The sequence below is a fragment of the Lichenostomus cassidix genome, chromosome W (genome assembly GCF_008360975.1).
Source record: "Lichenostomus cassidix isolate B80296 chromosome W, HeHo_3.0, whole genome shotgun sequence".
Lineage (NCBI taxonomy): Eukaryota > Metazoa > Chordata > Aves > Passeriformes > Meliphagidae > Lichenostomus > Lichenostomus cassidix.
Genome location: NC_139510.1, coordinates 17,331,181 through 17,345,487, shown reverse-complemented (window position 1 = coordinate 17,345,487; position 14,307 = coordinate 17,331,181).

Here is a 14,307-nt window from a genome sequence, read left to right as displayed (position 1 = left end):
CTCAGATAGGCTGGCTGGACCTCCCTCACTCTCCATCACTTCTGCATGACAAACCTGTCCCCCTTCTTTTCACTCCTGTCCGATTTTTGAAGGTGATTCCTTTACATGACCCAGCTCTACCAGAAAAAGGCTTCATTTCAGCACCAAGAGAAATGTAGAGGAGTCCTTCAGGATGAAAGGTAAGATAAGAAAAGGAACTTATTCCATCAAGCTGAAGAGCAGTTCCTCCAGAGGAGGCAGGCCATTTGCATGCCATTTGGGTCCGCTGGGAGAGATGCCTCTGTTCTCCAATTTCTGCCTCCCAGTCCTTGAAGAAAAGTGAGGCTGAAAAGGACAGTCTACATTACACTCCAAATGCATTAAAGCTCCATGCACATTGCTCTAGACCATCAGAATAAATCTGACAGCACTTTGAAGTCTGTAAACCAATTCCTAGGTAACTGCTTGGAGTTTCTCCCCTCCCCATACACCAAAGAGCTTTTTATTTGATGTTCTGGCACAGAGCTAATCTGAGAAAGGATCAGAAACTCGATGCTATTGACAGTAGTGACAGAAGTGTCTCAGTGTGCAGCTGATTGAGCACCATTCACATTTCACTGAAAAACCCGATTGCTCCAGTAAATCGAGTCAAAGTCAATACAGGCAGCTCCTCCTCTGGCCTGGGTGCTTCCCTCCTCCTTGAGCCCTCCTGCATGCCTTTCATGAGTGCCACCCCTTGTAGAACCCAGCTGAGAGTCCACCCTTGTGTGTGATGGAGACATGGACCCACAGCTCATGTGGGTTTCAAGGGCAGCAATGTAGTTTTCATCCTGCTAATATAAAGCTTGGTTTATCCTACTCTTCTTCCCCTTTAACATTTTCCTTTTCTTTTGTCATTTGTTAATAGAGACATCTTCTGGAAAAGGAAGTTTCATTCTAAATCATCAGCCCAGGCTTACACTGTAACAACCAGGCAGGCAGTGTTGGAGGTGCAGGAGCGTGGTATCTGCTTGTCCAGCAATGCCCATGTGGCAGCGCACGTTAGAGTTAAAACCAGGAAATACAGGTCTGTCTCTGCTGGTTTTCTCTGCTGCAAATCAGTAATAAAAGCCAGCTGCGAGGACTAAAATCTTACCATGGTAGAAGAGGTGGGAGAAAAGGCTCAAGCCCATTGCAGATGGCAACCTTGTGTTGGCAGTGAGTAACCAGGCAATTAAGTCAGTGACTTAATAGGCTTTTTCCATGCTTTAATTGTGAAGCAAGGGTGTCTGTGGCTCAGAGCAAGCAAACCACAAAGCACACTAAGCATCAGGCATGGGGAATCTGAATTTGTGCAGAAAACCCCAGCTCTCTCCCTCCCAGCTCAGCGCGGACATGTGCTCTCAACCAAATGAACTCATCTGGACTGGATTGAGCCTTCCAAGTAAAAATAAATACAGCACATTGGAACTGGAAGGGATTTTTCAAAGATTTTAGTCCCTCCCAATTTTCCCTCAGCATTTTATACACTTTGTCTGCAACAAAATGGAATAATTTTATATTCCTTGCTTCGATACATATTTTATGAACCTTCAGAAAAGCTGCTGCTTATGCAGTTACTATTTTGGTTCTAAAGTTATCTGGTTAAAACACATTATTAGATTGGGCATGGAAAAAAAAAAAAAAAAGGCAAGTGATGAATGCCAGGGGAGTAAAACCAGCAGCAATGTTTGGAATGGCTCTTCAGCCAAGACAGCAAACCTGGTCTTTGTAATGGGGCCACCCATTACAGACCTTAAGCTCTTACTCACATTTGCTATGTTCACTGAAGTGTAATTCAAAGTCCAGAGAGGAGTTAGAAAAATAGTTGGGTTTATTAAAGGCTTAGCAGATGAGAGAAAGTACTGGGTTCCCACCAAAGTTCATTCCCAAACTTGCCAGCAGAATATCATGTGATCTCAAGTCTGGTTCAATAAACACAGAAGCAGGGACACAGTGCTGCTGGAACAAGCTGTCGCTGCCTGGACTTCCCAGAAGTCAACCGTTGTTCATCAACTGCTGAATAAACTGTGTTGGGATTTTTCTGGAGGTAACACCACCTCCTCTAAACACATTTCTGACTTTCAGACCAAAAAAAAACCCCAACCCAACAAACCCAAAAATCCCTTCTGAAGGCCACTTAACAGAATAGCATTTGAGCTTGTGGCATTTTCTCCAAAAAGCAGTCTATACAGGAATCCTTCCTCATTTTAAAATCATTAGTTAATTCAACACCAGTCCTTTATGTGTTATGAATAGTTTGGTTGGGTTGGCTGACTCAGGTCTAAGGCTCATTTCCAGGTCATAATTAAAAATATTACTGGTGAGAAAACTGTATTTATTTAAGTGCCAAGATAAGCAAAACCAAGAAGTAATAAAGAAAAGTGAAGTTTAGAAAACCACTTAAAATAGAAGTGGATGGAGATAAAACAGATCACCTAATGATGGCAAAGCTGGGTTCTTAGATTACTGTCCCTATTGCTTTCTCTAGTCTAGATGAAACACTCCATCAGCAAAATCCTGTCATTAGATTTAGCAATGGCATCTCCAAGGACAGAGCAATAGTTGTGCAGTATCCCTTCTCTCTGGGATTTTGCTGTTTGCATCCTAGCCTCTAGGAAAGAGGATGATTGACGCATAACAGCAGAGGAGGTGGACAAATGGGAGGGGAAGAAGACGGCAAAATCTCGTACTCAATATGAAACATTTAAGTCCTAAACTTTTGTGGGGATATTGTCCTACTCTGCAGCATTGCTAATTTTTTTTGCCACAGAATTAAAAAGGACTTTTTTCTGGTGTCACTGCAGGCCACAGAGGATCAATCCAAATGACAGGGCTCAAGTTATGAATATGGGGAATTAGAGATAAGTAAAGCAACTTATGATTCTCCCATTTGCTCTTTAGAACACAAGCTTCAGTATTGATTTTAAAAAGCCCTGTCTTCATCCTAACAGCTTCTTGAAAAAGAATTTTGAGAGTTTCTTCATCTTGCAGCCTCTTCAGCATGATTTGATAATTATAAAAAGAGAATATAAAAGCTTTTGTAGGCTGTTATTAATGGGGAATAATTTCTTTGTTTTCTAAGTACAACTACTGACCTCTAGGGAGGATGTTGAGAGATATTTCGATTTACTTCCTTAAGATAGCTGTGGTTCAACTCAGAGCTTCCATTCCTGACAAAGTCAATGGAGGGAGGTATGGATGTCTCAACAACATGTCAAACAGTCAGTCAGTCATCTAAATTCAAACCATAGGAGTGCCCTGCAAAAAACCTACAATAGCTCTGACCTTGCAGCACCGGGTAATGCCAAGTTCATGCAGAGTGGCTACCATTTCCTTGTCATCCTGTTCTCATGGTTACTCAAGCAGCCTCAGGACACTCACCCAAGTCTTGGCCCATAACATCTATAAAAAGGGCAAGTATCCATATCCAAATGGAAAATTTGCACCACCTCTTCATCACATGTTTTCCCATGCCTAGAATATGACATAATGAAAAATCAAGCAGCCCAGGGGTTGCTGAGAAGCCCATAGGCTTGGGAAAACTATTTTTATTTTGTTTTCTGACACCAGCTTTGAGTTAAGATAATCACATTTCCCACTCAGTTGCAAAATATTCTGAGCTCTTTTTAAAGGGCTTGACATCAACTACCAAAATAATCATGATGGACAAAACACAGGGCCTCATCCCTCATAGCTTTTCCTTATTTGACCAGTCTCAATGTCATGCAGGTAGAGTCTAACCCATTCCAACAATAGAGTGAAATAATTACTCTATCAAATAACTCACATCCTTGAAGAGATGAGATTAAGAAGGAAAACTAAGGTGAAATAAGGTGGAGAATGAGAGACTGTTTCCCAGCTACCTACACCAATATTCACCTGTGAGAAAGAAGTGCTCAAATAGAAAACCCAAATCTATTTGTACTTCAACCATCCTTGTTTCTTTAAGCTTTTGCCCCCTTCCACCAGCACGGCGCCTGTCCAGGGCTGAAGGCTGAGCTCTAATTCAAATTCAAACTGTAGCTGACAGCTTCTCAGAGAGGAGTGGATGCAGATAACAGCTCTGGCCTGATGGCTTATCAGCTAAGATGTACAAGCATGCATTTGAAACCAGCACAGAAACCGCTGAATCATCCCATGAAGGACCATGCATGCTCCAGAGGGAAAGGTGAAAAGTGCATTGTGATGAAGACTACTAGGACCTTCATCCTGGAGGGGTCTTTGGGGGTCTCCAAAGACCACCAGGACATACAGAGCATGCGTGGTGCACATGCTAATGATATTAATGACTTCCGAGAAATGATTTGTATAACCACTCCTATCCTGAGGAATGTAATGAATATTCATGAATTTTACCTATAACACTGTGTTTTTGGAGGTACTGAGGTGTGTGTTTGGCGGAAAAGAATTCCCCCACACCCGGTGCATCGAATAAAGCAAATTTCCACTTCTCTGACTTAGTCTCTGAAGTGTGTCTGGGCTCGATTGGGGCAAATCACCTGCTAGACTGACCCTGCTGCCCTCCAAAAAATGAACTTAAATACCTGAGGAAGGATGGTGAAGTTTCCAGCAGCTTTTCATTTTCCTCTCTGTATTTTTTCTCAACAAAAGCAAATTAATATTCAATCATTCCTGCATGTAAGATGCAGTTGCTAAAATGGTTTTGCACTTAACAGCCTCCAGTTGTAGACTAATTGATGACACTTAAAATGTGCCCATGAGCCATAGCAGAATGATCCTATTACAGCAGTGCCTTAGTAACGTTGTGTTAGTTAAGGTTGTGCTGTCTGTTTTTGAAGGTTTATAACCCAGCTGTGAATATATTCTCCAGGCTGGAAGCAGTTGCCAAGGGGATTTAGTCCTGCAGCAAATCATATGGCTTTCTCTTTTATTTCTTTTCCTACTGTGATAAATGAGTGGATAGTGAATGTTGGCTTTCGCATATATGAATTTAGCATTTATAAGTGATAAGGTACTGTGTAAAGTAGCACTTAGATAAAATATAGTTAAGTAGAAACAAAGTTAGAGTGAATTATTAGCTATGTAATAGTTGGAGTATGCTAGAAATGTGGTAAGAAATACATGGTAATAGATGTCTTTTAAATTGATAAGCCACAAAGCCAGAGATCAAGACGCCCTGAAGGAAGAAAAAGAAACAGACCTCATGCATCCCAGGAAATCTGTGATCTACAGTCACACCTCCCTGAGAAGAGTGTCAGCCATAAATTGAATTAGGGCTATAGAAGACTTCAGCCTTCAACCCTGAAACAAAACAGAAGACCAACATGTCGCCGGCCTGGCGGACAGTGGCATAGAGCGAAGAAGAAGGAATGATTGAAGTGTAAATAGTTTTCTTTGGACTTAATGAATATGTAGTAGTTACAGAAAGTAATTAAGTGCACATTAAAATGAATAGGGCGTGGGACTGAGAATAAGGCAACCCAGCCACTCCCGCCCGGCCGTAAGTCTTTGTTCTCCTAATAAATGTTCAATATTATATTCCTAAAAATGCCGGCTTGTGAATTTGTTTGTATCACTACTTTAGATCAGATTTTTGTCTGCCTCTTCTTAAGATATGACATAAAAAAAAAGAATAAAACATCCCTCTGTCATGATGCTAATAAGCACCATTTTATATTTCAAGCTAGTGTTAACCTACCTCAGGTTTTGCGGGAATTGAATAAAAACATCTGGTTGTGTAGGTAACTTGTGTCAGACTGAGGGACTGAACCAGCATCTCTGAAGGGTGTGCTAACTCCATGGACACTGAACCCCTTCTTCCACCTGCGATACTTTCAAACTATAGCTTGATTGATTTCTCCCCTGTACAAGGGATTTTTTTTCAACTGCAAAGACCACTTTGGTTACAGTTTTAGTTGGTTTTATTTGACAGAGCTTTCTAAGTGGTTTCCAGGAAGTAATGTTTTCAAAACTGGTTTTGACCTATATAAGTGTCTTGGTTCCAGCCAGGACAGGGTTAATTTTTGCAGTAGCCATGTGATAAATACATGTTATAATGTTGGCTTTTGGCAAATATTACAATGGATACTATGTGTATTGTTTTAATTCTTTTCTTATAGAGGTAGCCTGGTTGTGAAAAATTGCTGTGTAATGATGACTAAGGTCTTTCTTTCTAGTACTAGCTGAGTTTAATAGTAGTAAAATGGCTGTTATAGTTTTATTAGAATGCTTGAACTGTCTGCTTGAACTGGATAACATCCCACGAATGGACCCTGCCTCTGACACTCCAACTATCAGCACCTGTCACCTGCAGGAACCACAATCTGGGAGTGATAACAGGATCAATGAAAGACGACTGCACATGCTCCGAGGAGGCAGATCAGTTCCCAGAACATGCAAAATAGTTTGGAGAAAAATATGAATATGTATAACTGTTTATGAATATGCATTAGGCTGAAGAGTATGTAAAGGGTGTCTCTGTCCATACCAGGTGTGCTTTTTTGGCTGAATGCCAAAGCACCCATCACTGACCTTTTGCTTTTATCTGTCCCCTATTGTCTTTTATTAAACCTTTTTAATCCTAACAGGAGAGTGAACCTTGTTTTTCACAGCCAGAAAGGGGCATGGCTGGGACCCAGAGGTTATTTTATACCACCTCATGTCATTGCTGGGGACAGGGAGAAGGGGTCCTTTCTGGGTTGCGCAGCATGGCAGAGGAAGCGGTCTGGTGGAGGTGAGAGAACTCATGTGATGTGCGAAATGTTCTTGTACCCTCTGTCATTAGTATTGTTGCTGTTACTGTCCATTGTCTTATCTAATTGCTGTTTCCAGTAAATTGTTCTTTTCTACACCTGTGATCTTTACCTTTTGTGCCTCCAATTCCCCTTTCCATCCTGCCACAGGAGGAAGGGGGAAGCGAGCAAGCAAGCAGCATGTGGTTTGGAGTGTTTCAGTGGGAACATTAAATTGGGGAGTACCAACCATTCCTAAACCACGACAACAAGGAAACTTTAAATCCAAGGTACACATGTATCTTAGGCTGCTGCTGTCTTAGGCTGCTGTCTCTGACCAAACCAAACTTGTATGCACAACCAAGAAACTCATGGAATGGAATATAGTACAGAGTAAAAGGGACTATTTAGATGGAACAATGCAAAAATGTTCCTATCAACATGGTCAACCCAACAGCAGAACAGGCTCCCATGCGAAAAATCAAGAGTCATTGCCTGAGCTGCTGGAAAATTCAACTGAATACATTTTCCATGAATGACCAATGTCAGGACTGAATAGTTGCTGAATGCAAAACAACCATATTTGGTACAATTCCAGACAGATGGCGTGTTGTGATTTAAGACCTGAATTTCATCTTGTCTTGACATTGAATCTGGTACAATGTCAGTAAAAGGAGGGTGCAACCTGCCTCCATTCTGCTTAGGTAGCATTTTGAACCCATGCCAAGTGTGAAGTGCTCCACAAAGCTGCAAGCACAGCACTCAAACCATTGACCAGGTCCTTCTCTCTATCTGCCACCCTTCACAAAACCTTTGCACTTTCCTTACACCTCACTGTTACCAATAGGTAAGGCTTTGTAAAGGAAAAGGCCTTGTAACATGGCTCCGGCCTGTCACTTAGGCTAAGTAGAAGGGAACTATGGGAGAATGATTCAGCTGGAATAGAGGGACATGAGAACCTGAGAGATTACTGCATGAGAACCTGAGAGACTGCTGCGTGACATTCGCATGTCCACCTCGTGGTATTTGGTGGTTGGTTGACTTGGGCTTGTTGTGCCTTAAAACTATGTAAACTGATAACCAGTTAACTGCTTAAAAAGACCGGGTTTTTTCCAATAAACAGTCCTCCTTTGCACCTGCCTGGGGTCTCTGCGTCGCTCATTAGCACCACAGCCGGCGAATGAATGCAACACCTCACAGCTCTCAGCAGCTTTCAGCAGGCCGCTCAGTTTGCATGAACCTCAGAGTAGATGGGCTCTCGTTTCATGTGGCATCTGTCATCTAAAAGGTGGCTGACTGAGACTGACCTTGCCATGATGTCTTCACTTGTTGGCATCTGCTAAGGGAAAATGGGAACAAGACAGTGGGAAAGGCTGCAGATGCAGCCACAATGCCAGAGCATGATGGGGAAAGATGGTCCTTCCTATATCATAATCAAATGGACAAGTCCAAATTTTCCCCATGCATGTTGTCCCTTCCCTGGTTGAGTCTCCTCACAGAAGGAAAGCTGCTTACACATAGGGCATGGGACCACTCGGAGCATCTCCGCAGTGCAGCTTGTCTCTTCCAACTCTTTCCCTCTCCACCCATGTAGAGAGATCAGTGAAAACAGCAAAATCGTTACTAATGCTCCCTGGGATTGCAGAGCCTGAAATTACGTGAGACAGCATTTTCTTTGGCTGCTTTAGTTCTCTTTTATCACGCTGCTGGATGTTTGCTTTCAAGGAATATAAATGGCCCTTTCAAATTCAGGATTTGAGTCTGACAATGATAATTGATTACACTACTTTTTTCATCTGTGAAGCACTTATTTAGAGGGGTCTCAAATTGTTTTTCAAAACTGTACAGCTTCCCTTCATCCACCACCAGAAAATACACAGCAATTTAGGGCAGGAAATGAAGAATAATGTGTTCCAATGAAGGCACAAGGTCAAGTCAATTTGGCAGAAAACATATCTGAATGAGAGCCTGGACAAAACATCATCACTGGGACTCACATGCTACAACTCATGAGGGAGAGTGCCATGGGATCATCATTCACTATAAAAGGTCAGAACCCTGTTTTACATCTCAAACAAGGGCAGGGCACTGTATTAATGCACATATTCAGAACTGCCTCAAAAGAAGATAAAAGCAATTTGCTGACTGCCATTTCTGAAACCTTTCAATAAAAAAAGGGCATTATGAGTTTCTTGGTCCCTTCTTTCCTGTAGAAAGGAAAGGCAATATTGAACTTCAGTCTACACTGTGCTGCACTTTACAGGAAGCCCAAACCCATTTTGAAATTGATATGAAGTGTAAGAGGAGACCACAAGGTAGGAAACCCTTTAAGTGAATACAAGGCTATTCATAAAAGGAGAAAAGGAAATAGGTGATTATAAAAGGTCATTAGAAATGTCAGTTTAGCAATGGTATTTGTCACGGTTTGACCCTGACTAAACACTGACACTCTAGCTCTTTTTTGTTACAGATGTGCAGGAGAGGGGAAAGAAAAAAAACTATAAAAACACACACTAATCTCATGAGTCAAATGAGATAGGATGCTGGTAGGAGGAGGATGCACAGAAAAAGAAAAAGGGCAAGCAGGCTCCAACTTAAAGTTGCAGAAAGTGATTTAATTACCTAACAGAGTTGGAGGATAAAATGCAAGGCAAAAATAAACTTCTCATACATTATTTTGTTCACTTCCCCCCCTCCCTCTTACAAACCCATAGTATTCACCCCCTTTCTTCTTTTATAACCAACAAGCCCGGGTAGGAAGGCAGGGTGTGAGGTATTTTCTCAGTCCATAGAGCAGATCTATAAATCTATTTATCACCACAATTTTTCTACTACAAATACTCTTTATCTCTATTTATCTCTCTCTCCAGACAGTTTTTTCTGCTTTCACGTCCCACCTTCTTAAGAAGCAGTCTCTCCGCTCACCCCCCTTCTTTCTTTTTCTAAACTAGCAACACAGACAGGGGGCAGGGTAGGGGTTTTCTGGTCAGTTTAATCAGGGAGAGGGGTTTTCTACTTAGCTATGGAATTTTTCTCACAAGAGACAGTCTTCTGGGAACTTCTTTGGCGTGGGTCTAATCTCACGAGCAACATCTTGCCTGAATTCTGCTGCAGTGTGAGGTTTTTTGTCTATAAGGTGTTGTGCAGACTCTCCTGAGCCGAGGCCAGGCTGCTTCCATGCCAGGAGCAAGGCCTTTCTCTCCTTTGCAAGGCCTTTTGCAGTTTTAACTCTTAGATGAGACTCCCACTGGTTCACAGTCTTTTCCAGGCATCCACCTGCTCCTCTGGAGTGGGCTGTGGGTGGATTTCTGCATCCTTATGGACTCCATGGGCTGCAGGGGAAACCTCCTGCTCCCCCCATGGCCTTTACTACAGCTAGCAGAGGGTTTTCAGCTCTGACACTTGGAGCACCTCCTCCCCCACCTTCTTCACTGACCTTGACGTCTCCATGCTGTTCTCCCTTCACATATTTTCACCTCCACTTCCTCCTCTTCCAACTACAAAGGAGTGAAAGAAGTGCGTGCCTGCTTTGTTTTGATTTCTTCTTAAATATGTTTTCACAGAGGCGTAACTAGCACCTCCAATTGGCCCAAACTTGGCCGGCAGCATGTCCATCACCTTCAGAGCCATCAGAGATTGGCTCTGCTGGACTTGATGTAAAAACTTCCAGAACTTTCACTCAGGACACACAGGAGCCATCTTTGTGCCACTCCCCACCCCTCAGACACCTCCCCAGGCCTACTACAACAGCTTCTGAGGGGTCTAAATTTCTCTTAGATGTTAAAAAATACTTTACTGATGTTTTGGGCCAATCAAAACCACAACAGTATTGTATGAAGGGAGATGTAACGCACAACAACACAAACCTATTACAGCTGAATTTGCGAAGGACACCCATAACCTCAATCTCTTTTGTTCAGAGGTTTACATTAAGGCAGTTTCTTTCATAATATTATCTCTCCAAAACTCACATAAATCCAAAGAATGGGGACTTATCCACATAACTTCCACTTCACAACTTTTTCAATTCCACAGAACGGATGAATGAACCTGTGATGAATACATGTCATAATGTTGGCTTTTGGCAAATATTACAATGGATACTATGTGTATTGTTTTAATTCTTTTCTTATAGAGGTAGCCTGGTTGTGAAAAATTGCTGTGTAATGATGACTAAGGTCTTTCTTTCTAGTACTAGCTGAGTTTAATAGTAGTAAAATGGCTGTTATAGTTTTATTAGAATGCTTGAACTGTCTGCTTGAACTGGATAACATCCCACGAATGGACCCTGCCTCTGACACTGCAACTATCAGCACCTGTCGCCTGCAGGAACCACAATCTGGGAGTGATAACAGGATCAATGACAGACGACTGCGCATGCTCCGAGGAGGCGGATCAGTTCCCAGAACATGCAAAATAGTTTGGAGAAAAATATGAATATGTATAACTGTTTATGAATATGCATTAGGCTGAAGAGTATGTAAAGGGTATCTCTGTCCATACCAGGTGTGCTTTTTTGGCTGAATGCCAAAGCACCCATCACTGACCTTTTGCTTTTATCTGTCCCCTATTGTCTTTTATTAAACCTTTTTAATCCTAACAGGAGAGTGAACCTTGTTTTTCACAATTGGGGGCTCGTCTGGGATGCACACCTCGCCTCCGAGACCCTGGGAGACTCTGAGCGGGGGAGGGTACCCCCACCGAGTTCAGCGGCCCGCTCTGTTTCTTCCAGCAGGAACCGGCAGGTAGCAGGTTGGAATCCCGTGAACAAGAAGGGACGAATGAAAGCAAAAGAAAGAGGGAAGGCTCCATAAAAAGCCGCGGCAGGGAAGCCCCCACAAATTTTTCGTGCACGAAGATTCCATTGACAGAAAACACGGATTGTGAGTATTTTCTGGGAAGGGGCGGATACTGGGGATTGACTGTGTGTGTGTGTGTGAGACACAGGCTGGCTACCAGACTTGCAAAGCGAGTGACGGGTCTCTGATACTGCAGTTCCGATGTTTCGCGAGAAACACGGCCAGGAAGGAGAAGAAGCGTAAGGAAAAAGGAGTGAAAGATCCCCCGGGGTAACTGGGACGGGGTTCCAGGGAGGGGTTGGACCCCTAGGAAAAAAAGGAGCCAGGAATTTCCTAGTAAAAGTTTACTAGGAGGGTTACTGGGACAGGGTCCCAGGGGAGGGGTTGGACCCCTAGGAAAAAAAGGGAGCCAGGAATTTCCTAGTAAAGTTTACTGGGAGGGCTAACTGGGAAGGGGTCCCCAGGGGGGGGTTGGACCCCTTAGGAAAAAGGAACCCGGAGTTTCCTGGTAGAAATCTACTGGGAGACAGGGGACAAGAGTAAAAGTCCCCAAATTCCAAGTAAGGGAAAAATTGACAGATTGAGGGTAAAACACACACAAAAACTAGAGAAAAAAGTACTCTGGACGGGAAGTGTGGGATAGCAGACCCAAGAGAATCTGGGACTGAAGGACCATATTTGAGAGTTTACCATTTTATTTAAAACACAGAATCTGTGAGGAATCAGTTAAAAAGTAAACATTGCTCTATTATTGTATTGTTGTGAGTGAAAATGAATGATATAAGAAAATAAAGGTGGGAGAATGTGAATGAATGGAAAAACGTGATTAATTTAAAGTGGTATTTGAAAGGAGGTGGATATAATATACAGGAAAGGGGTTTTTTTGTGCTATAAAGGAGGTAGAGGCATGGGTGAGAACAAAGAAAGGGGCCCGGGAGAAAAAGGAAAAATGGGACAAAAAGGGAGTAAAATAGGTTCAGGAAAAAAGGGAGAAAGGAAAGATTGGGATCCCCCGGAGTCACCCTCACCGCTGTTTGTGCAGGGTGCGGCGGGCGCTGCTCTGCCTCCAGCAGCCAGACATGCCGGAGTCCCGCCGGGCTTAAATGCCATGGCTCCGGGGCACGCGGCGGCCCCGCTTCAGCTGGGTGCCCTACTCTATGCCCCCGATCCTACTGCATCCACGCTGGGGGCCCTCGTAATGGACCTGGGCCGGCCCAGCTCTAGCCAGCACTCCTGCCCACATGGCTACCAGAGGAGTAAAACTTACTTCCGCTCCGCTGTAGTTCCGTTTCCGCCGGCTGCCCTATCCACTTCCGGCCCCAACTCTATGACCCCGGAGGACTCAGCTGCCTCTTCCGAAGAAACTCAGTCAGGACTCAAAAGCAGCTTGATAATCCCTCCCCTGCCACTACTCCGAAACAAGGGAAAAGGGTCCCTCTCCTGTAAGGTTATGGGGATTGAAGAGCAGAAAGGGAGGGGTCACGAAATTAATTTATTTCCCTTACGAGAAGTCCCCATGAGGGGAGTACAAGGGGGCATAGGTTTCGTAAATGCCCCTCTGACCTCCTCCGAGGACAGAAATTTTAAGAAAGAAATTAAAGGGTTATTAAAGGATCCCATAGGTGTAGCTGAAACATTAGATCAATTTTTAAGCCCCAATATTTTTACTTGGGAAGAGATATAATGAGTATTATATTTTCCCAAGAAGAGAGGCAGATGATAGAGCTGCTGGAATGAGAATTTGGGAAAAGAGATAATATACAAGGTCCCCCAGGAGACCAGAAGATGCCAATAGCACCTCCTAACTGGAATCACAACGAGGAGGCAGGGAGGGGGCATATAATTGATTATCGTAATTTAATAATCAAAAGGATAAGTAAAGGCAACCAAAAGCTAAATCCCGAGAAGATTGCAGGGATTTTATCTCTCCCCCCTCCTTCTTCAAAGAAGGAAGTAAGAAGATTACTTGGATTATTGGGATACTGTAGATTATGGATTGAAAGATATACTCAAGCAGTAAAATTCAAGATCAGTCTGGGAAGTGGAGGCTTTCTGATGGGAAGCAGTTGCTTAATAAGCCACTGACTAGAAAAACATTAGAAAATATGCATCAAAAGGGGTACTCAGGCATTGTGTGATCATTTTTTTAAGGAATTATGGATGTATTGGGGTCTTTGGAGTGGCAAAACAAGTAACTGAAAAATGCATAATTTGCCAGAAAGTAAATAAAAAAGTAATGACAAAATGACCCCAGGGGGTCATGAATTAGCTCTGAGACCATTCCAGAGTATCCAAGTAGACTTTACTAAACTTCCCCAAGCACAGAGGTGGAAGTTTCTATTGGTAATAACAGACCATTTGACTCATTGGGTAGAAGCAGTCCTTACTGTCAGAGCTACAGCTAATGTAGTATGTAAAACCCTTATGGAACAAATTATTCCCAGGTATGGAATGGTTAATAGAATAGACTCAGATAGGGGGACACATTTTACATCAAGAGTATTACAGCAGATAACTCAAGCCTTGGGAATAAAATGGGAATTACATACCCCGTGGCACCCACAAAGTTCGGGTAAGGTAGAGAGAATGAACCAGACTTTAAAAAAAAAAAAAAAAAAAAAAGGGAAAAACACTTTAACAGAACTGATGATTGAAACACAAATGTCCTGGGTAAAATGTTTACCATTGGCTCTGTTGAGAATCCAAACACAACCCAGGTCAGACCTGGGAGTGTCACCTTATGAGATGATGTTTGGGCTACCCTTTCTGACCACCCAACATGAAACTGCTACTTATGAAATGGGAGAAATGAGTGT